The following is a 24,303-nucleotide window of genomic DNA, read 5'->3' as shown; positions in this document are numbered from 1 at the left end:
CTGTTTTATATTATTATCTGTTTTTGACAGCTTTTGACATGCAGCGTTTACTAGTTTAGAAACTAGGGTAGTGATATCACTCTGTTTTGCTGTTTTATATTATTATCTGTTTTTGACAACTTTTGACAGGCAGTGTTTACTAGTTTAGATAATAAGGCGGTGATAGTGATATCACTCTGTTTTGCTGTTTTATATTATTATCTGTTTTTGACAGCTTTTGAAAGGCAGCGTTTACTAGTTTAGATAATAGGGCGATGATGTAATATCACTCTGTTTTGCTGTTTTATATTATTGTCTTTTTTTGACAGCTTTTGACAGGCAGCATTTATTAGTTTAGATAATAGGGCGGTAATAGTGATATCACTCTGTTTTGCTGTTTTATATTATTATCTGTTTTTGACAGCTTTTGACAGGCAGCGTTTACTAGTTTAGATAATAGGGCAGTGATAGTGATCACACTCTGTTTTGCTGTTTTATATTCTTATCTGTTTTTGACAAGCAGTGTTTACTAGTTTAGATAATAGGGCGGTGATGGACATATCACTCTGTTTTGCTGTTTTATATTATTATCTGCTTTTGACAGGCAGCGTTTACTAGTTTAAATAAAAGGGCGGTGATAGTGATATCACTCTGTTTTGCTGTTTTATATTATCTGTTTTTGACAGCTTTTGACAGGACTGCATTTACTAGTTTAGGTAATAGGGCGGTGGTGATATCACTCTGTTTTGCTGTTTTATATTATTATCTGTTTTTGACAGGCAGCATTTACTAGTTTAGATAAGAGGGTGGTGATATTGATATCACTCTGTTTTGCTGTTTTATATTATTAATCTGTTTTGACAGCTTTTGACAGGCAGCATTTACTAGTTTAGATAATAGGGCAGTTATAGTGATATTACTCTGTTTTGCTGTTTTATTTTTATCTGTTTTTGACAGGCAGCATTTAGTAGTTTAGATAATAGGGTGGTGATAGTGATATCACTCTGTTTTGCTGTTTTATATTATTAATCTGTTTTTGGCAGGCAGCGTTTACTATTTTAGATAATAGGGCGGTGATAGTCATATCACTCCGTTTTGCTATTTTATATTATTATCTGTTTTTGACAGGCAGAATGTACTAGTTTAGATAAGAGGGCGGCGATAGTGATATCACTCTGTTTTGCTGTTTTATATTATCTGTTTTTGACAGCTTTTGACATGCAGCGTTTACTAGTTTAGAAACTAGGGTAGTGATATCACTCTGTTTTGCTGTTTTATATTATTATCTGTTTTTGACAACTTTTGACAGGCAGCGTTTACTAGTTTAGATAATAGGGCAGTGATAGTGATATCACACTGTTTTGCTGTTTTATATTATCATCTGTTTTGGCAGCTTTTGACAGGTAGCATTTACTAGTTTAGATAATAAAGCGATTATAGTGATATCACTCCGTTTTGCTGTTTTATATTATTATCTGTTTTTGACAGGCAGCATTTACTAGTTTAGATAAGAGGGCAGTGATAGTGATGTCACTCTGTTTTGTTATTTTATATTATTATCTGTTTTTTACAGCTTTTGACAGGCAGCGTTTACTAGTTTAGATAATAGGGCAGTGATAGTGATCACACTCTGTTTTGCTGTTTTATATTATCCGATTTTGACAGCTTTTGACAGGCAGCGTTTACTAGTTTAGATAATAGGGTGGTGATAGTGATATCACTCTGTTTTGCTGTTTTATATTATTATCTGTTTTTGACAGCTTTTGACAGTTGTTAGCAGTACCATTGATTTCCCAGTATGTCAGACAAGGTCGATGGTTTCAAGAAGCCTTCAGCCTTTGGCCACAAAATCCCACCACAGGAGCTTCATTCCTTTTGTGTGTACTGTTTAGAGGTTGCCCACTTGCAATATGGCTGAGAGGTATGTGCCTCTTTTTGTCCTAAGAAGCTCCAAGGATGCAGGGACAAACTTATTTTGAAGGATCTTCTGTCCACCGAAGCAGGGAGTTTGACTCCTGTTGCCCCAGACATCTCTTTTCCAGCAAAGAAACCAGGCAAGCCTTATAAAGAAAAAAGGCAAGGAGAGACAGACAGATCAAGAGAAAAAGAAAAGAGCATGGATTCAGACAAGGCAATTGAAAAATCCAGAAAATGGTTGCAGGATTCTACAAGATCCTTTGATTTGACACAATTGTCACCTATATGCTTAAATATGGAACCTCTTCATATCTGATCTCAGACTCCCCTGCATCACTTTTGCCAGAGCCCGTGAGGCTCATGCTTTATTCCCCTTTCCTGCAGGATGGCCCTTCATCTCGAATGTTGTTCTCAAATGTTGTTCTGTTCATTACGGAGTCTTTCAGAACTTCACTCCCCTTTCCTGCAGGATGGTCCTTCATCTCGAATGTCATTCTGCTTGTTACGGAGTCTTTCAGAACTGGATGTTGACAGGATGATGCCATTGTTCCTTCAGATCCAGATTCAATTAAGGGTTATCCCAGAGCTGACTCCTTCAGGGGTTCTGGGTATGGCCTCAAGTGCCCCATCCATTGAATTATCCCATTCTGGTCTGAGTTTTGGATCTAAAGCCCATGGCTCCAAGCCTTTCTGCTAGAGCAGCGATGTCAGAGCTGAATGTCTTTATGACTTTTACTTGACAGTTTCCTTTGCTCTCTCATCTCTGACTGTTGGATCAGGATGAGGCTCAGAGCCAAAGCTTTGAAACCAATGCCTGCGGGGGTAAAGGTTGACTCTGAAGTTTTCAGATCTGTCCCTTTCCCTTGGTGCCTTGGCACTCAACAGCTTGGCACCAATGTCAGCCTCATAACATATTCCTCTTTCAGATTGGAGGTGCACTCACTTCTTCAGCCCTAACTGCATCTTCAGCATTTGAGGCTTTAGAAGGGGTTCTCTCCACGTTGAGAGAAGGGGGGTGTCTGCCACACTTGGCTTTCTTCTTACCTCTGGTTGACAGGGATAGTCAGCCTCCTACAGCCATTGGGGTTCTCACCACACAATTTTCCAGTGCAATTGTGAGCCTTTCCTGGAAGTCCATATGGAGCAGATGAGGACACTGAAGACACAGACTTCCATGAAGGATAGGGTTCCCCATCATCCCCTCTAGTAGACATTACCTTTGATCACATTCTAGAGTTAATAAAGTAATGAGGGGGTCTGCCCACCAAAGTGCACTCTCCTGAGGAGTCTGTGTTCCTTGAGGTGTTTGGGGGTGGCTCTTTTTCCTCCTTGGTGGTGCCACCTACTGGTGAGATCATAGATCTAGTTTCTCAGCAGGTATGGAAGAGACTTGATGTGGTGCAGCCAATACCACAAAAGTAGGACAAGATTTTAGTAGCCCTCCACAACTATGATACACTGGAGCGAGGTTCCCCCACTGAATGATATGGTTGTTGTTGTGGCAGCTATAAGAAAGAGCTGTTTGAAGTGAGCACATTTGTCCTTCCCCTTAATAAAAAATCTAAAACATTGGACAGATTTGGGAAATGGACATATGCCTCAGTGACTTTTTCACTTAGAGCACTGGATTACCTCACCCACAATACACATTTTCAGAGGGACTTCAAGTTAACAAAGTCTCTCTCAAGTAACTTACCTGTGGAAATTAGGAACTTGAAGTTAACAAAGTCTCTCTCAAGTAACTTATCTGTGGAAATTATTAAATCTGTGGAGTCCTAGTTGTCTCCCCTTCAGTCTAGTTGTCTCCCCTTCAGTCTATGTCCAATGTATCCATGTTTCTGTTCTGATGGTACAGCTAGTCCAGTGGGTACAGGCAGTATTATTCGGCATCACACTGGGATGTACAGGTGTGACTTTGCATAAGTGTCAGAGATGTCTCTTATTGATGCCCCTTTTGATGATTTCACACTATTTGGACTGAAGTTGAAAGATTCACTCACCCAGGGTGAGCAAGAGGGTAAGACCCTGTTTGAAGTTGGAATCCATTTTTCAACACCACAGTGGATCTTTCTGAGGCATAAAAAGGAGAAAAAAGCTGTGGTTCAAAAATTGCAGGGATTTACCCCAGATGCTCCTATGCATAGATCCCCTAGGGGCAGACAGGGATTAATGTTAACAGATATTACCCCAGAGACAGAGGCAGGCTGCAGAATCAGGGGTTTCACAGTCCTTTCACTAAGAAATACCACCAGTGCTCCTGAACGGTTGCCTGACTGCATTTCTCTGGATGCCATCAGGTAGTGTTTTTCCCTGAACTTTCTAGTCTGGCAGGCCATCACACTAGATTCGTGGCTGTAGATGATAAGCACCAGAGGCTACATTATTCCTTTGTTACTCCCTCCACCAAAAAAGAGAGAATAATTTTCAACATACTATCCAGTCAGATGGAATCTGCAGCAGAAGAAGTAAGAAGGCTACTAGATAAGAGTCATCCAGCAGGTCCCTCCAGACCAATCAAGATCCTTAGTGGTTCTTTTTAGTTCCAGAGAGAACACAGGACCTAAAACCAGTAATTAACATAAGCTGTCTCAGTTTGTGAAACAGACAAAATTCCATTTGGTCACAGTACAGTCTATTCTGCCTCTACTGAAGAAGGAAGACTACATATGCTAAACAGATCTGCAGGATGCCTACTATCATATCAAGATATCAACCATTTATGTCTGGGAGCCAGTCAGCATTGCCCTTTGAACTTACCACAGCCAATGGCTGTTCACCAAATGCATGGCAGCAGTTGTAGTGTATCTCAGACTGCAAGCATTCCCGATGTTCCCATATTCAGATGATTGGTTTCTCATTGCAGCAACTAAGGATCTATTTGTGCAGTGCAAGCACTTCTTAATCTACCTGGCCCCACAGCTGGAGATTACAATCAATCTGCAAAAGAGCCAGTTAACACTGATGCAGTAAATTGAGTTTATCATAGGTCACCTTGATACAAAGTCTCAGGTAGCCAATCTTCAGCTGTTGAGAGTATCATCCCTGCACCAGGTAGCTTCAGAGGTTCTTCATCACCCTTGTATCCCAACAAGACTTTTGGAGCTGATGGTTGCTTTGATCTCTCTAGTTCCTCTAGGAAGATACTGAAAGTCATGCAGTGGAGTCTTTCTGTTCAAGGGTCCTTGATGTCTCATCCCTGCATGCACCAATATGTCTCACACCAATATTCAAGAGACACAAGAGTTGGTGATTGACCCTCCCCATTGTATAGAGAGGTCAGCCATTCTCCGCACCACCCATGATAGCCATAGTGACCACAGATGCTTCCCTTCTGGGGTGGGGAAGGGGCATTTCAAAAGGGAGACATTTCAACTTTCTTGTTTGACAAGAGAGGCTAGTCTTCACATCAGTGTCTTGGAAATGAGGACAAATCATCCTAGCATTGCAGTCCTTTCAGGTCTCCCTCCCTGAGGGTCTGATCTCCATTCAGATGGACAACATATCAGTAGTCTGGTATATCAACAAACTGGGAGGAACTTAATCATATCCATTGTGTCAGGAAACCATAAGAGTGTGGCAATGGGTGATGTCTTCCTGTCACTTTCTCATTGCAATTCACAGACCAGGGATTTCTAATATTCTGGAAGACAAGTTGAGCAGGTCTATTCTTCTGCTTCATGAGTAGTACCTGAATCAATGTTGACACAGATTTTCAGTCACTGGGGCCAACCTTGCTGCGATCCTTTAGTTTTGTGCTGAAACAAGTGCCACAGTTACGTTGCCCTGATCCCTCCACAGGATCAATCAATGAGGGATGCTGTAGTCCATGACTGGCCTTCTTTATGCCTTCTCCCATAACAAAGTTCCTTCAAAAAGTCAGAAGGCACAAGGCCAGAGTTATCCTCATTGCCATAGTTTTGGCCCCAGCAAGTTGGGTTCCCCATCTTCTGGCCTCATCTAGTACAACTGCCTTGGATGTTAGATCATCATGCAGATCTTCTCAGTAATCCATCTGGACAGCCTGACTGGAACCAGAAAATCCTAAAATTAACCACATGGTTCCTCCATTTTTAATGGTGGCCAGCGATGCTAGGCTTTCTCCTCCAGTAAGTGAAATTTTGTCCTCATCACAAAAGCCAAATACCAGCAAAGCTTATCTAAGTAAATGGAAAAGGTTTGCTGTATGGGCTTCCTACAGAGGATTAGACCCTTTTTCAGTCCCCTTCTATCCATTTTCAACTTCTTGGCAGAACCTTTTCACAAAGGCTATAGCTTCTCAGCCAGCTAGGTTCAATTAGTAGCCATTTCCAATTTTCACATAGGACAAAACTAAACTTGTATTACATCTGCAAAGATTTCAAAAGCTTTTCTAAGTTATGCTTTAGGCTTTAACAAAAGCTCCATTCAAGCCTGCCTCAAGAACAAATTTAAAATATGTTTCCTGGAAAACTATCTTCTTGGTAGTCATCACCTCTGCAAAGAGAATTTTGATGCTGCAGGTCCTATCATGGAAAAGGTCGCATCTAAAACAAATATTAATCACAATATCAATCTACCAGTGTTTTCCCAAAGTTTTTTAACAAAGAAGAGCATGTTCTTCCCATATTAGAAGTTCATTGTCAACTCAGGTTTTATCTACACAGGACAAAGGATATCAGGAAGTCAGATAAGCTTTCCATTGGAAGCTAAACTGGGTCAAAGGGGTATCAAAAGTAACTCTATCCAGGTGGCTTTCCAACTGTTTTATGTTTGTATATGAATAGTTAGTAGTGAGTTTGTATGGCAAATCAGAGGTTCATTATACCAGAGTGATACTACTCTGACTGCCTTTTTGGGTAAGATTCCCATCTACAAGATTTGTGCTGCAGTTACTTGGTCTACTGTCCACACTTCTGTGCCACACTACAAGTTGGATGTAACATCCAGATCCTGTACATCCTTTGGCCCAGCCATCCTCAGGAATATCCTTGATTGATTCCACCCAGGTGTTCTGGAAGCATTGGAACCTGTCCCAAAGGTCGAACTGGATGAAAAGACATTAGATATGAAAGTTATGTACTTACTATAATGCTAGAGCCATGTTATCTTGTTTTTTGTCCAGTTCAGTTTCCCTACCTCCCTGCATCCCCAAGCAAAAATTCTCTTTTTTTGGTCTTCTGTCATATGGATAGAATTAACCAATGCGCTTATTTCTTTTCAGTCAGACTGTTTTCTTGCTGTTCTCCATGTTTTTATTATTTTTCACCATCTACAATTGGCCTGTATAGCTGTTGTGAGGTAATCCTTTATGATTATAAGCAGGCAAACTTAATCTGAGCTACTTTGGGGGACTCTGGCAATTATGGGTAAGGGGAGGAGTCCGAGCCCTGTATCCATGCTTCTGAAAAGTGCCAAGGTCATATCCAAAAACTCAAAGGTTAAACTGGGCAAACGCAAGACAACACGGGCCTAGCATTATAGTAAGCACATAATTTATTTATTATTAGTAATATTCATTATTTAACATACCAAATCACACCTTTACATACAACTCAAAGAACAGCTTGGCACAAAATATTAAACACGCATAAACACACAAATATGCACACATGCATATAAAACTGTTGTAGTATCCTAACTTGGTACATTGTTTTGATGTTCTTCTTAGCACCATTTTGAAGTCTTATTACTTTTAATGCAAGGATTCTTCTGCCCTCCCCAAAAAACCTGCTTGTGACGAGGGGTGGGAGTGGAAGCACTTCTCACATGCAGTCACTGGCGGTCACTCTATATTATTTTCTTATGTTCTATTTCCTTTTTCTTGTATTAATATCTTACTTTTATAAGTACAGTAGTAAAGCAACGCCATCAACACTGTTACAGTAAATCAACCACCCAACCTGTGTAGAAAAGCAAATGTTTACAGGTTCATAGGTAATTATTAGGCTATTGAACCCTGTCCCAACCTGTGTAGAAAAGCAAATGCTTACAGGTTCACAGCTGATTATTAGGCTATTGAACCCTGCCCCAACCTGTGTAGAAAAGCAAATGTTTACAGGTTCATAGCTGATTATTAGGCTATTGAACCCTGTCCCAACCTGTGTAGAAAAGCAAATGTTTACAGGGTCATATGTGATTATTAGGCTATTGAACCCTGTCCCAACCTGTGTAGAAAAGCAAATGTTTACAGGTTCATAGCTGATTATTAGGCTATTGAACCCTGTCCCAACCTGTGTAGAAAAGCAAATGTTTACAGGGTCATAGGTGATTATTAGGCTATTGAACCCTGTCCCAACCTGTGTAGAAAAGCAAATGTTTACAGGGTCATAGGTGATTATTAGGCTATTGAACCCTGTCCCAACCTGTGTAGAAAAGCAAATGTTTACAGGTTCATAGCTGATTATTAGGCTATTGAACCCTGTCCCAACCTGTGTAGAAAAGCAAATGTTTACAGGGTCATAGGTGATTATTAGGCTATTGAACCCTGTCCCAACCTGTGTAGAAAAGCAAATGTTTACAGGTTCACAGCTGATTATTAGGCTATTGAACCCTGTCCCAACCTGTGTAGAAAAGCAAATGTTTACAGGTTCATATGTGATTATTAGGCTATTGAACCCTGTCCCAACCTGTGCAGAAAAGCAAATGTTTCCAAGGTCATAGGTGATTATTAGGCTATTGAACCCTGTCCCAACCTGTGCAGAAAAGCCAATGTTTACAGGGTCATAGGTTGATTATTAGGCTATTGAACCCTGTCCCAACCTGTGTAGAAAAGCAAATGTTTACAGGTTCATAGCTGATTATTAGGCTATTGAACCCTGTCCCAACCTGTGTAGAAAAGCAAAATGTTTACAGGGTCATAGGTGATTATTAGGCTATTGAATCTTGCTTCACAATTGTATCTGTCAGGTTGATACTCTAGGGTTATTTTAGGGGGTATACATATACTTGTCCATGGGCGGTCAAGTACTTATAAGCTGCCTTTATCTATTAGACTCACAGGAAGCAGAACAGGGGTAAAGTTCCAATTCCCAATATACTTGTCCAAGTTATACTTGAATTGGTTTATGGAAGAGCTCTGCTTGACATGGAAGGGAAGCCTGTTCCCAAAAAGGGGTAGTCCCTGCAACAATACTTATCCCTCCAGCATGTCCTATTTATATTGCAGGTGAGGTTTAGGTTCCTAGATCGGGTAATTCTGGTGCTATTTGTTTTGTTGATGTTCACAAAGTCCATCAGGACAGGATCAGAGAATGCTTTGTTGGCCAGGCATAGATCACCTCTTAGTAGCCTTTGGGACACCAAGCACAGGGACACGACTTTGAGGAGGTCTGTTTAGCATATATAATTTATGCCCTGTAATCTTTTTGTAAGGAACTTCTGTCGACACTCCAGTTGTTGAATATGCCTGGTCAGGCACATGTCAAATGGGGTATTGTACTCAGTGACTGCTCTGATGAGGGCTAGGTACAGTGAACCAATGACATCTTTGGACCTAGATGCCATATCCATACTTATAAGTTGTGCAGCATAGAATTATTTCCTTACTACCGTAGACACATTATAGTCAAAGGTCAGGCTACTATCTACTTTTTTTTCTGAGATCCCTGATTACCAAGTCAATTTTTATGGGTCTATTGTCAGTGTGGAAGTTTCCAGTGGTAGCCGTCTTCCCAAAAGATACTATTATATATTTCTTGTCACCGACTTTTAGACAGTGGTTCTGGCATCAGTTATTAGGGGTCACTCCGCTCCACAATCACAAGATCTCCATTATTGATATCAATACCCTGCAATTCACAGAGATATTGATCCTTCTTGTAAAAGCAATAATTTTCCCCTTTTACTGCTGAGAGTAAAGAACCTCCACATAAACTTGAAAGAAAACTTATGCTATGGTCCTAACAAAGTTCTTTGACCCCTCATTGAGGATATCACATTTCCATTCATACCAGAGTACTTAGCATGATGTTTTACTTCAGATAATACACCTGTTAATGTGCTACAGCATACATGTTATAGCTTTTAGCTTATGGGAAAACATCTGCAGTCAGCCTCAGATCATATCTTAGACTTCACCTCTTGGTATCTTTACAATAATGTAAAAATCAGCAGGACGATTTCAGAACATGCACACTAATGTAACAAATCAGCAGGACAATTTCAGAACATGCACACTAATGTAAAAATCAGCAGAACGATTTCAGAACATGCACACTAATGTAAAAATCAGCAGGATGATTTCAGAACATGCACACTAATGTAACAAATCAGCAGGACAATTTCGGAACATGCACACTAATGTAACAAATCAGCAGAACGATTTCAGAACATGCACACTAATGTAACAAATCAGCAGGACAATTTCAGAACATGCACACTAATGTAACAAATCAGCAGGACAATTTCAGAACATGCTCTTGATGCTTAATTTCCTAATTCTCTCAACTTACTTGTACAAACACCTTCAGCTTGAATAGACCAGTTACTGCATCTTGAAACTCATCCAGTCGACAGCCCACAAATTTTTAAGTACTGCACTTCTGTACAGGGGTGCTCCACTTGAATTCTGCTCATACAAAGGATCGCTCAAGATCAGTTATAGCCTGAAGCATTTAAAACACCACAGACCACACTCCTGTGCTTTCTGTGCTACTACTGTATGGGTGTGAGAGAGTGAGAGTGAGTGAGAGTGCGTGTGTGTGGTGGGGGGACTTGATGCTACTTAGATCAGTATATGGAAGTGACTGTGTGTGTGCATATGTGTTGGGGTAAATAAACTGCTATTACTTACATTGGTCCATGAAAAAGATTTAGAGTGACTTTTTTTGTGAAGGTCATGCTTTAGATGCAAATGAGTTAAATTGTTTTGATAGTTGACCAGGTCCCCCTGAAGCTGTTGGCTCTGATTGTGCACTTGTTTTACCCCAATTCCAATTTGCTACTGCTTCCATCTGTCTTTGATGTCCTGTAGATCAGTCAGGAGGTTGCTTCTGGAATCCCTTAAGAAGGATGCCTAATGACTGTCTTCATCTTTCAATCTTTGCCTTGTAACCTGATAAGAGTGTCTTTGTACCATCTACTGAGTCACTTTCCAAACCTAAAAAGAGTGCCTCTGATGCCTAGCTCTTTGGTATTACAGCTGTCTCTTAGCTTCTTTGTTTGTTAGCCAACCAGTATTCCTTCCTTGCCTGGTCCATCTTCTTTCTCTAACGTTTTTCTATACTCTTTCTTTCTTTTGATAACTTCCTGCACTTTGGAATTCCACTACCAGCTTTCCTTAAGTACCTTATTTCCATACCTGTTGCGACAAAGGAAGATATTGCCAGCCCAGCTAGCTGGAATTTTGTAAATAGTTATATGTCATTCGTGAATATTGAAATGATTTGAGTAAGATGCTTGTGTTACAAATGTATTAGAACTGTATGTCATGTGGATATCAAACAAGTTTATACAGATGCGTGCCGAAAAGATATTTTATGAAGTGCTTGTGCTTAAAGATGCATCCACAGTGTGCCCTGCTGGAAGAGAACAGAAATGTACATAAACTATTGTAACTGTTTAAATGTATATATTTTAACAGTGGAAACTGGAATACAGGAAGTTAACTTCAGAAAAATATTTGAAATCAAATTATTTTATTGCAGCTAGAGACAGAATTTCTACACTAGGAGGCTTTCTGTATTGTTTTTAATGTAAAATAATTACTAGTTTTGAATGTGAAGGAATGCAATTGTTTTATGGCTTCCAGCATCTGCAAAAGATCAGACGTTTATCTATTTTCAGAGGTAGATGCTTAATACTGCTACCTTCCTACAGTGGGGGGTTCACCTGCAATAAAGTCAGAGGATATGAAATGATGTCATTCTGCAAGCTATCCCAGCAGTAATATTTGAGATATTAATTTCAGAAATCTCTGAGAGAGACACAGCATTCTGTATTCCATCTTTGACCTGGCAACAACTGGAAGAGCCATTCATCCCATCTGCCTATCTCTTAAGTAAGTTAACTAGAAACTAGAATAGAAAATTCACCCTGGGGATCACTTCGGTGGCACTGCTTGACAGGGGCACAGGAAAATAGTTTTCTTGGGTGGCGAAAGCCAGGGTACCTTTTTGGCTAGGCTTATATAGGCCCCAGGGCCAATAGCCTAGTACCTACCTATGAACTAGGGTATAGTAATTCTCTTAGATATAGTCAGGAATATAGCAAAGCTTAGATATTTTTCTTTCTTTATTTGAAACTGTCCTGCAATGTTGTTTTAAATATTTCCTGAGATTTTGAACTCTGATGTGACTGTGAATATATACTGCATATTTTCCTGTTCTTTTATTATTTATTATCCGTGACTGATCTTTGTGAGACATATTTAAGTTTTGAGAGTACTTTCATATTTATTTGGTGATACTATGGGCCACTCCTAATAGCCTTGCTCTTGGTCAAGCTACCATTAATATTACTATTACACAGTAAGATTGGGCACCCTTTGTTAAGGGTCTTAAAGTAGCTTATATTCTGGGCAGAAGGGGGCTTAGCTAGTAAACCTGTGCCAGCCTTTCCCACATGTGCGTGTGTGTGTGTGTGTGTGTGTGTGTGTGTGTGTGTGTGTGTGTGTGTGTGTGTGTGTGTAAAAATCAAACCTCAAAGGCTATGTGTGTCAGTTAATTGGGCAGGGAGATGAAGCACTGGTTGGATAGAGAGGGTGCTGGATGTCTTGGCTTGGCAACTCAGCTGAGATCTCAACCCTATAGCTGCACCAGTGGGCAGTCTTACTGGGGATCTGGAGAAAGAGGAAGAAACCAGCCCTGGGCTGACTGTGGTCTCTGTGTGCTCTTAAGGGAAATTGTACTTGATGCAGAATGCTGCATCTGGAAATACTGTGTGTGTACTTGTCATCCTCTCAGTGTACATCCTCCACTGCTGCAGTGATGAGGATTGAGGCTCCTTGATTACTGGTCAGGTGTCTCGCCTGTCTCAGACACATATCTCTTCTATAGTATTCGCACATGCTGATTTGGGGTGCTGCCCTTCTTTTTCAACACTTTCCTCTTCTTTCCGATGTGCTAAACTCTGAGTATTTCCTCGAACTCTTGTTTTCTCTCCAGGTAGCTTCCAGGTTTACATCCTTATCTCTGTTGCCCTTCGACCTTCTCTGACCACGGCTTTTACATCCTTATCTCTGTTGCCCTTCGACCTTCTCTGACCACGGCTTGCAGCTAATTGCAGTAAGCAGTGGTTTAGGCTGTGGGATAACTATTTCACTTGGGACGGCTTCGCAATCATGGATTCTAACCCTTACTAGGAGGAAGTCACTTGCATTCTGGCCACTCTTGTTTCTGATTTTATAACTTTTCACTTGTGATTCATGCATTGACCAGCATCAAGCCATTTGCCAGACAGAAGTCTAGAATGGCCTTCCTTATTTATTCCTATTGCCCCATCCATGTGGACCCAGGCAGTCCTGATATCCTGTTCTGTCTGTCCCAATATGTGCAGTCAGGTCACCTGTTATCAATACCAACTCATGTTGTACTGCCTTATCTAGTAGATCTTAGAACTACTGCCTGAATGCACTCCTTACTATCTTAGCCTTGCTGAGGTGTAGGCTGAGATTATGAATACTGCCTTATCCTTACACTGGACCTTATATAGTAGCTCTTAGAACTACTGCCTGAATGCACTCCTTACTATCTTAGCCTTGCTGAGGTGTAGGCTGAGATTATGAATACTGCCTTATCCTTACACTGGACCTTATATAGTAGCTCTTAGAACTACTGCCTGAATGCACTCCTTACTATCTTAGCCTTGCTGAGGTGTAGGCTGAGATTATGAATACTGCCTTATCCTTACACTGGACCTTATATAGTAGCTCTTAATCTTACTATCTCAACCTTGCTGAGACATAGGCTGAGATTATGAGGACTGCCTTATCCTTGCACTGGACCCTATCTATCAGATCTTAGAATGACTGCCTGAATGCTCTCGTTACTATCTCAGCCTTACTGAGGCGTAGGCTGAGTTTATGAAGACTGCCATATCCTTACACTGGAGTCTGATTTCCACAATTCTGTCATTCTGATGACATTCCTCACTCTCTTCTGAAGCCTCTACTTCACCATAATTCCCCACTGCTAGCCTGCCCTTTCCCTGAGCAGTAGAATCTGGATTCCAAGCCAAGCACTGGCCTTCCCCTTCCATCCTGAATACAGATAATGTCCAGCCTCGTCCTTACTATCCACTCCCAAGTTGCATAAGTTCTTATACTGAGTGTAGCAATCCTTAGTTTATGTTTGTTTGAGGTGCAGACACCAGCTAGCCAACCACTATGTTATTTACCCAGGGCTGCTGAGCTTTGTAGGAGGCACCAGTAGGGGCACATAGATGTCCCCACCATTAGCATGTGTCCCCTGGAATAGGTCAGAGTAGGGAAATATCCATGCCCAAAATGGCAGCATTGGTCAATGTGACCCAGTCACCTTGAACCAGTTAGTCAATGTGAGCCAATCATCCAGCGCCATTTCTGGGTTCTCTTATTTGAAGGATACTGCACACCATGGTGATGCCCAAATCAGTTGGTTCATACAACTCCTCCCCCGATAGAGTGACAACTAGAGCTGCTGCTGCCACCCACGACTGGGAATAAGTCTGAGGTGGAAGGAGCCAGCATGTTTTTGGGTGGTAGGTAGAACCCCAGAGACACAAAGAGAAGATTCAAGCTCCATACAGGTATTGGCAAGGAGTCTCAATCAATCTTTGAACCATGTGCATTGGAAGCAAAGACCTTAACCATTATGCTGTTTCACAACACCCATATAATGTGAAACTTTAATCAGTATTATAAATGAATCTATTAAAAAGTAGTGTTTAAAATCTGTCTGCTAAAACCTCCCCTATATGTAGGATGTAGAGTGTTTATTAGGCCAATTCTGGCTGTGTGTAACAAAAGAGCAGTTTCATTTTTCAAGTTCAAGTTTATCATAGTGATTAATTCCTAAGCACTCTTATAGCTGAAACAGAAAATGGTAACACAGATACAATGATAAAAATAACAAACCTGATTAAAGTATGATGTTATTTATATTTCACTACTCAGAATAAAACCAAATAAAATAAAAATAAAATATCATAAACCAAGGCACACAATTCTTTATTATTGTCTTGATACTGAAAGGGAACACTATCCAGATGCCTATGAAAATTAATTAAGCTGAAGAATGAATCCATAAAAAAATAAATTATCAGCTCAATAAGATACCAGTCTTATCTAAGGGCAATGCTTATAAATCCAGATTAAAGTTGTGAACCAAAACATGGCAATGATAAGAAGCCAACAGTGCGGCAGTATTAACGCAACAAGTTCTTAGTGACCACATTCAGCTACGATACAGCTCAGTTATAACAAATAATCCTTCACTGGATGGCTGACAGCTGTTATTCCAGAAATGCTGGAAAGAGCCAGAACTTTGCATTGTATCTGAATAGATGCAACTCCACAAAGATGTTTTACAGAAGGAAAATGTCAAATGCTAATGGCATCCAACACCAGTGACATCCATAACCAAGGGGCAGCAAGGGTAAACAGTATTCAATACAAGGATAAGAAGCAGCCAGCCTAGAATGGCGGTCAGTAATACAGCCTGGTCCAGAAAGCATAGGAATGAAATGAAGAAATGCCAAAAACAGAAAGCAGTTGTCAACAATTCACCATAATGTTCTGCCAAGCAGGAGTGAAGTAACCAAAAATGAAAAGAACACTTGTCTGCCATCTTGGACACTTCAAATATGTCTTTCCAAATAAAAGCTGTACTGTTTTTAATAATGTTATCAAAGGACTTATTTTTCAGTGTCTTATAATGTGTTTTTAATAAAAATAAAAAAACTATAGAGAAAATACTAATTTTTATTATTCAGCATCTGACCAGAGTTTTTAAATTAATTATACTCCGTCTACATGATCTGAGGGACTGTATTATCTGACACCTTCTCTTTCTTGATATATCAAAAAGTGCAGCCAACACTAAAAACAATAAATCTGTGTACATCAGGTGATAAAGAAAACTAAATGGACAAATAACTTCATTACCCAGTGCCTCCCCTTTCATGTCAAGCAATGGACTGTGCCAGCCATCGCTAGTAGCTTTAGCAAATCGATGGGTGTCCTAAAATACACTCATATTCTTACATGCCTTGCCCTCCTTAAAATGTTTGCTAGAGCCAGAGAGCGGTTATTAGAAAGACACATGTGGTCTCTGGTTGAATAGCCTTATATTTCCTTTGATTCTACGATTTCTATGTATGTTTATAAACTGAAGAATTCCTCATTTTTTAAAGTCATTTAGACTTGTTCAATTGGCAAATGAAACCACAGATTAAGTCAGGGATTCAAGACAGTAAATTGCCACTACATGTGCTGAGATGATCTCTTTATGCCTGCCAGCAAAAATCAGTTGAAGATAAATATAGTCTAAGCTGAGTCTTTTCCAAATTGCATCTAAGGTTTAATGTCTAGATAATGCTATTAAAATGAACGGTGAAAATAAGCTGGCATATGATAGACTTAAGAGCATGTAAAACTGTCACAAGAGAGAGAGAGTGAAAGTTGTTTTTCTCGAGTTAGCATAATTTCAGCTAATTGCCCTACCCAGTCTCCTTCTTACCCTATCCCAGGCTCTTTCGCCAGTGTTTTGTGACTCTGCTGCATATGTTCGCCACAGTTTTTTTTTGTTTTTTTGTTTTTTGAAGTCCTTCCTTGTTGTCTTTCAATATCTAGACTCTGATCGTTTCTCTGCTTATTCCTTCTCAAGAAGTATCCCAGCCACTTGTCTTACTGTTACAGTTTTAAATGTCAATCCAACCACCCACAATCCCTTTTTCCCATTTTTGAACATACGGTGGGGGTGTCACTTCAACAGTGACAATCATCTCAAGCCGAGGTTTAGACCAGCAGGTAATATTATGTGAATATTTATTGCAGTGACTAAATAAATATCATTTTGATATCTGAATTTATACTCCCATATATACTGCATTTCACACTATCCCACACCTTGGGTATCATAGTTAAACCCTCTCAGCTAAATATAAACCCCAGTGCAACTCACTGGATACCAAATTGCTCAGAAATAGTACCCCAGAAATTAGGGTGGGCAGCTCTACCTCCCTCAAGAATAACTGTCACTAATGGTATACCCAGGGTTCAGTCCCTGGACCACTCCTCTTTGGTATTCATATCTTGGAGGTCTATCCAAATTTTAAGGATTTATGGTTGACCAAGTTTTCAGATGACACCAAGAGCTTCCAAGAAAGCCTTTTCCAAACAAATACCTGCTGAAAAAAACATGGACGAAAACTAAATGCTAAGAAATGTATAATACTATCCTTCTGCAAGCGTGACTATCCTTGTAACTATTACAATGGCACACACATACATTAAAATTTGATTCCATAGTCAGGGATCTGGGAACTGATGTCGACAATGAACTGTCCTTTGATCACACAGCTTACATATAAAGGTAAGGCAACTAGGTCCAAGGATGCAATCATTCCACTACACTTGTCTCTACTTAGACTGAAATACAATGCCCCTTTCAGTATTTACCATTCCAAACACTTGTCACAAACGGAGCAACCATTCTCACTAAGAAAATTAAAGGCCTAAATCATAAAAACTATGCATAAAAATAAATAAATGAACTATGCAGACCATCTCAAAGTCTTGCCCCTTTTCTTGGCTACTGACATGTGACCTCTACCACACATATAGAGCCTTAACAGACCATATACTGCTAGACCTATCACACATTCACAAGTCTAATGGAACCATGGATACCCACTCAAGGCAACTCAATCTCTTTTGCAAAATAAGTAGGACATGTTGGGGGGAACAGGGATGTATCACAAAGAATTACACACATGTTGGAGGGACAGGGATGTATCACAAAGAGTTACACACATGTTGGAGGGACAGGGATGTATCACAAAGAGTTACACACATGTTGCAGAGACAAGGATGTATCACAAAGAATTACACACATTTTAGGGAGACAGGGAAGTATCACAAAGAATTACACACATTTTGGGGAGACAGGGATGTATCACAAAGAGTTACACACATGTTGGAGAGACGGGGATGTATCACAAAGAATTACACACATGTTGGAGAGACGGGGATATATCACAAAGAATTACACACATGTTGGAGAGACGGGGATATATCACAAAGAATTACACACATGTTGGAGAGACGGGGATATATCACAAAGAATTACTCTTCTATGTAACCATTTTCAGGTGCACATAAAGAAAAGTATTTTTCTTACCTATTCAAATGTAATTAAGACAAATGGATGGGAAGCCACAAATTCACCCAAAATTAAGCACCCATATCCCTCATGGATAGGCAAAACAAATAAATGTTCCAACATGTCATTTCTACTTGCCTCTGGGTTATTCATACACACACAAAAAAATCATTGGATTGTAAGCATTGGCTTTTTAGATCCCCTCAGATTAATAGCCTAGCAAGTACCTATGAACCGATAAATTGTTGTTTATGCATTTAATAATGCAATCAGAAGGGCAGCCTTTATATTTGGGGTGGCTACTACAAAATTAGGCTGTTTTTCCTTATATATAATTGAAAAGTCAGACAAGTTTAAGAGTTGGTCTCATAAAAAGTATAACAGCATTCTTGGAAATGCATTTCAAGGTTATATCCTAGGAAACTGTAAAGAGAGTAGGTAACTATCTTTGTAAAGAGAATAATTTGCAGTCAAACAGTACTAAGTGTATTTGGAAGGAGAACACTTCAGTGGCACAGACAAAGAACTCATTAACTCCCATGTCAGTGTTGTGGGACACACGTAACAAGCATAAAACAGCCGAAGCTTAGAGTTTAACAACCTGCTGTTAAATCTTCTATTTAAAACCCACAGGCTGCTCATAACAAAGCAGCTGTAATCATACCTAATTACTGCTGGCCGTAATGCAGTAACTGCATGAAATATAAAAGCAAATAAACGAACGCTGCAGAAGGAGTCGATAATAAAGCCAAATACTAGCATTAGATGTTTTCAGCGAAGTTAGTAACTTCAGCTGGTTTGCCAGGGAGGCATTATGTTTAAGGAAGGTGGTAATCCCAGGGAAGTTTTCATGTTTCTTTCCTGTGTAGGATGTTTCATGATTGTACCTCAGCTGGGAGACTAAGACTAAAGCAATGATATTGTATTTGTTCAGACCCTCTGAAAGTGGAGTTTAATTTTATGGATAAAAGACAAGATACAATGCAGTTTGTGCCAGAATCATCATGTTTCTCCTTGCAGGAATAGGAGACACGACTCATATGAATCCCTGCATGTTAGATAAGTATTTGATTCACACTTTTAAATATATATTTAAAATTATATCCAAAGGTTCTGTAACAGATACAAAATAGCTATATCTGTAAAGATTATAATTTGTAGCAAAACTGTACTCGATTTCAAAGGTATAGACAGAGAACTCATTAACATTGCTGTCAGTGTTGTGGGATACATGTAATATGCCCTGATAATGCTCTGTAATTGTTTTGAGATGAACCACTTCCTACAATATAGGTCAGGGGTCATGCTGATATCAGCTGCAGTGGTGTTCTTTGTGGATATGAAAACATCTGATGCTGTTGCAGTGGAAACTCAAAGTCACATTTTTAGAAGCTTGCTTTCATTAAGACATGGAAAACAAATCTGGTTCAGCTCTTCGTGTTTTCTTCATTTAAAGAGGACTTTGCTGAATGTATACATTCCAGCTTTGAGGTGCTTAACGGAGTTCCGGAAACCCTTGGTATTTCATCATTAGATCCTTCTCACATTTCACAAACCTGTTTTTGCATACTTATTCACAGATTTAATAATTCACAGCTTCTGTTTTTTGATTAAAACCGAAGCCCACTTTTACACTGTTCGGAATATGACTTGGTCAGTTTTTCAGGCTGTGTCCTTTATGACTCTCAGATACTGAAGTCTAAATCCCATATGCTTATTCTCCACAAGCCTTCTCTCCTTCTGCTGGTATGTCCACATTTGGTCATGCTGTGTGTGAAGCAGGAGACTGGAGTTATTTGGAATCAAGGGTGCATGGTCAGTCAGCTGGCATTTCCGTGAAATGATACCTTCTGTGTGGCTAGAGATAGTACCAGCAGCTGCTACCAACATCAAGCTGACATAGCAGTTTGCTTTCTAAGCCTTAAGATGGTAAAACCTGTAAAGAAGTTCATGTGTGAATTGCAGCTGTGGTTACAGCCAACTTTTATCTGCAAGACACTGTGTCACCTGTCCACCTTCCCCTTTCTTCCATTTGGGAATCCATTTGAATGTCCAACTTATTTTACCCCATCTGTTAGCCGTCTTGTGTCTGTAAACACAACCACAGTTACTGACACAGAACTTCTTCAGTACAAGTTGATGTTTGTCCATGGACAATATAAACTATGGAAAATGAGTCTGTGGTTTATGTAAAAGTGTGGATGTTTGTGGAACGCCATGATGCTGAGTACTGAAAAAAATCATCACAGTTAATGACTCGCATATACTTTACAAATTCTACCACACAAGCCTTGAATCTACACACTTGGTAAAAAAAATACAAAGCAGAAGAATCCTCCCCATCTTTGTTAAGTCAGTTGTAGCTTTTCCACCATAGAACGAGAATATATTTCTACGTAGTCATCATTGTTTTGTCTCCATAAAAGCCATGCAGACCTGCTTAATCCTCCCTATAGTTATTCAATATACTGACTGTATTTCTAATAATATATGAAGATAAGAAATAACAGAATAGTCTGATGCCAAAATAGAGAGAGTACTAGAATGACATGAGGACGTACAATGCACAGGAGGGAAACTTAAGGACATGGAGACAGAGTTGATAGCATTGGAGAGATGCGAATGTACTGGAAGGACATTAGACAGTTAATAAATAGCAGTGAGTGTCGCTTAGGATGAGAAGGTAGAGCAGAATCCATTAGTAAACACAATAAACAACACACCGCCAATGGCACTAAAACTTAAAACATAAAATAAAAAAAATAAAAACCACACCAGTGGTAAAAACAGAGCTTAGCTACTTTATTAAAAAACAAATTCCAGTGACCAAGCACGTTCACTCTCTTCACTAAAGGGCATCATCAGTCACCATTCACCAAGGGCATGTTGATGCCCTTTAGTGAATAGAGTGAAAGTGCTTGGTCACTGGAATTTATGTTTTTTAATAAAGTAGCTAAGCTCTGTTATTACCACTGGTGTGGTTTTTATTTTTATTTTATGTTTAAAGAATCTGTTAGTAATGTGGTAAAGTCAGAGCGACTTTTGATGTTAGGCCACTACAACCTGTTAACATATAAAGGTCTTCGTGATGTAGAGTGTGAACGTCATACTTATAGTAAGTACGTTTATTTGTTTTTAATTTTTAATTTTGTATTTCTGCTTAGTGATTTCAAAAGTCAGCACTTTTCTCAAATGCAGAGTTCAAATTTCTTCTCATGTTATTGGCAGTAACTTGAGAAAAGTGTCACAAGGCAAGGAAAAACTGAAAAAAGGGACTGTCGTGGGCATGGTAACTTCATTTTAGGGAATTTGTAACATGAAACTGCTGGCAGGACAAATATGCAAAACTGCAGTGAGCTTTGCAAGCATGGTTTGGACCAGAATGCTGTGCTTCCGAAGAACGGTGTCACTTACATATTGCAAGCATGGTTTTGCAAGCATGGTTTGGACCAGAATGCTGTGCTTCCGAAGAACGGTGTCACTTACATATTGCAAGCATGGTTTGGACCAGAATGCTGTGCTTCCGAAGAACGGTGTCACTTACATATTGCAAGCATGGTTTTGCAAGCATGGTTTGGACCAGAATGCTGTGCTTCCGAAGAACGGTGTCACTTACATATTGCAAGCATGGTTTGGACCAGAATGCTGTGCTTCAAGAACGGTGTCACTTACATATTGCAAGCATGGTTTTGCAAGCATGGTTTGGACCAGAATGCTGTGCTTCCGAAGAACGGTGTCACTTACATATTGCAAGCATGGTTTGGACCAGAATGCTGTGCTTCCGAAGAACGGTGTCACTTACATATTGCAAGCATGGTTTGGACCAGAATGCTGTGCTTCCGAAGAACGGTGTCACTTACATATTGCAAGCATGGTTTGGACCAGAATGCTGTGCTTCCGAAGAACGGTGTCACTTACATATTGCAAGCATGGTTTTGCAAGCATGGTTTGGACCAGAATGCTGTGCTTCCAAAGAACGGTGTCACTTACATATTGCAAGCATGGTTTTGCAAGCATGGTTTGGACCAGAATGCTGTGCTTCCGAAGAACGGTGTCACTTACATATTGCAAGCATGGTTTGGACCAGAATGCTGTGCTTCCGAAGAACGGTGTCACTTACATATTGCAAGCATGGTTTTGCAAGCATGGTTTGGACCAGAATGCTGTGCTTCCGAAGAACGGTGTCACTTACATATTGCAAGCATGGTTTGGACCAGAATGCTGTGCTTCCGAAGAACGGTGTCACTTACATATTGCAAGCATGGTTTTGCAAGCATGGTTTGGACCAGAATGCTGTGCTTCCGAAGAACGGTGTCACTTACATATTGCAAGTGTTGCTCTTTCAGTCATCCCTGAAATTTGGCCTAAATGACTACCCCACCTGATGAGCCACACAATGTAGAAAGTAAATGCATATAAATATAAGTGACGATTTGATGTATAATTAACCAGATGCTTGATTTATTTGATTTATTTGCTATTCTTTTCCATTCAGGGATACTTTTAATTGTTATTTAAATTGCTGATACTTGAAAACTCCAAAACATATGTTAAGAATAAATATCTCACATATGTAAATGCAGCATAATTTGTTCTAAAACATGCATAAAACCAACAGGCTTCAGGCATTTGTGGGCATCATATAATACAATCACAGGTATGTATAAAGAATATCAAAGTTGTTATAGATCATATAAACTTTACTGATAAAACGCAGGGGCCTGCAAACGCAGCCTACAACAGGTCTGTGAGTTTTTCACACTTCCATATTTCATGACTTTCAGTAACTGTTGGATATTTTTTACTAAAAACATTATCCAGTGATTATATAAACAGTCTGATTATTAAATACAGATGCTGTTTTGCAGTGCCTTTGAGTTGAAATACTTTTATTGTTATTTTGTTATGATCTTATGAGGTCATAGCATGAACAGATGCTTGGAATGTACTCCAAGAAAAATACTGTGTTGTTAAAGAAAACACGAGCTATGTGAATGGCAGAGTGCCAGTGAGTGGGCACATAGTGAATACATGTCAGAACAGCACCAAGCACATGCCTGTAGAGACCCCCACACACAGAGCGTTTCATATTGCAGTAATCTGGCTACTACAATGGACAATTGTATCCTGATTTCCCTGTGGAAGAAAACATTATCGGATAATTATACATCTGGACAGTAGAAACCAGTTGTAGAATATAGTTTTCTTAATGCCAGTGATATTCTGTTTCTGTTCAGTGTATCTGTTAATGGTACTCCTGTAACGTCTATCTAAATGTCAAGGTGTAAAAAGAAGAGTTGGGTGAGGTCCTGGGAGAATAACTGCAGAGTTGTTATAAAGCAGGGTCTCATCTTGAAGAACTTGAGTGGCTATAAAAGAAGAGGCCAAAGTGTACCAATGGATGTTTTTTTTTTCTTTTTGAAACAGAGATTGGCCTACTTCTTCAGCTATTGACAATAGGTGATGACAGGTACTAGAGCTGACCAGTGCAGCTAGTGATCACAGGCTATCCGAACAGACGCTGATAACACCTCTGACTGCAGTTGTTATTATCACCTGTAACTGCAAGCTGGAGTGAACAGAGGTATTAATGCTGCTTTTAGAAGCTGCTGAGAGTATGTACCAAGGAATCAAAGCTTGCCATAGTTGTGGATAACCATATACATTACAGACATTGTTCTGAAACTGGATTCAGTCAGTACCACAGTTGATTAGTAGAGGGCGCTGTCAGAAACAATTGAGAGTATGTGCCAATATAAGAAAAAAATGATCCAAGCTAGAGCTTTCACTCTATGATTCCTTAAAACCTCTCGTAAAAGAGGTTAATGTTGTGCTGATGAGGTCATAAGAAGATTGAAACATGCATGTCCACAGCTGGTGGCATTTGGCTTTATTAGCCTGAATTTGTCCACAACAGCCTTATTATTATTTGTGCATAACAGGGAGAGGTTGGCATAATGGTTAAGATACTTGCCTTGCTGACACAGGATTTAGGGTTTGATTCTCACATGGGTTAATAGGCTAGGCTTAAAATGGCCCACAAGGGCAGCAGTTAGCCTAGTACTACTCTATAAACCTATGAAAAAGAAAAAAGTCATGGGCATTCAGAACTACCATAAAGCTAAACACC

The sequence above is a fragment of the Protopterus annectens genome, chromosome 2.part1 (genome assembly GCF_019279795.1).
Source record: "Protopterus annectens isolate FY-2018-M chromosome 2.part1, PAN1.0, whole genome shotgun sequence".
In the NCBI taxonomy this organism is placed as follows: Eukaryota; Metazoa; Chordata; order Ceratodontiformes; family Protopteridae; genus Protopterus; species Protopterus annectens.
The sequence above is the reverse complement of the archived record's forward strand: the minus strand, read 5'-3'. Positions refer to the sequence as shown.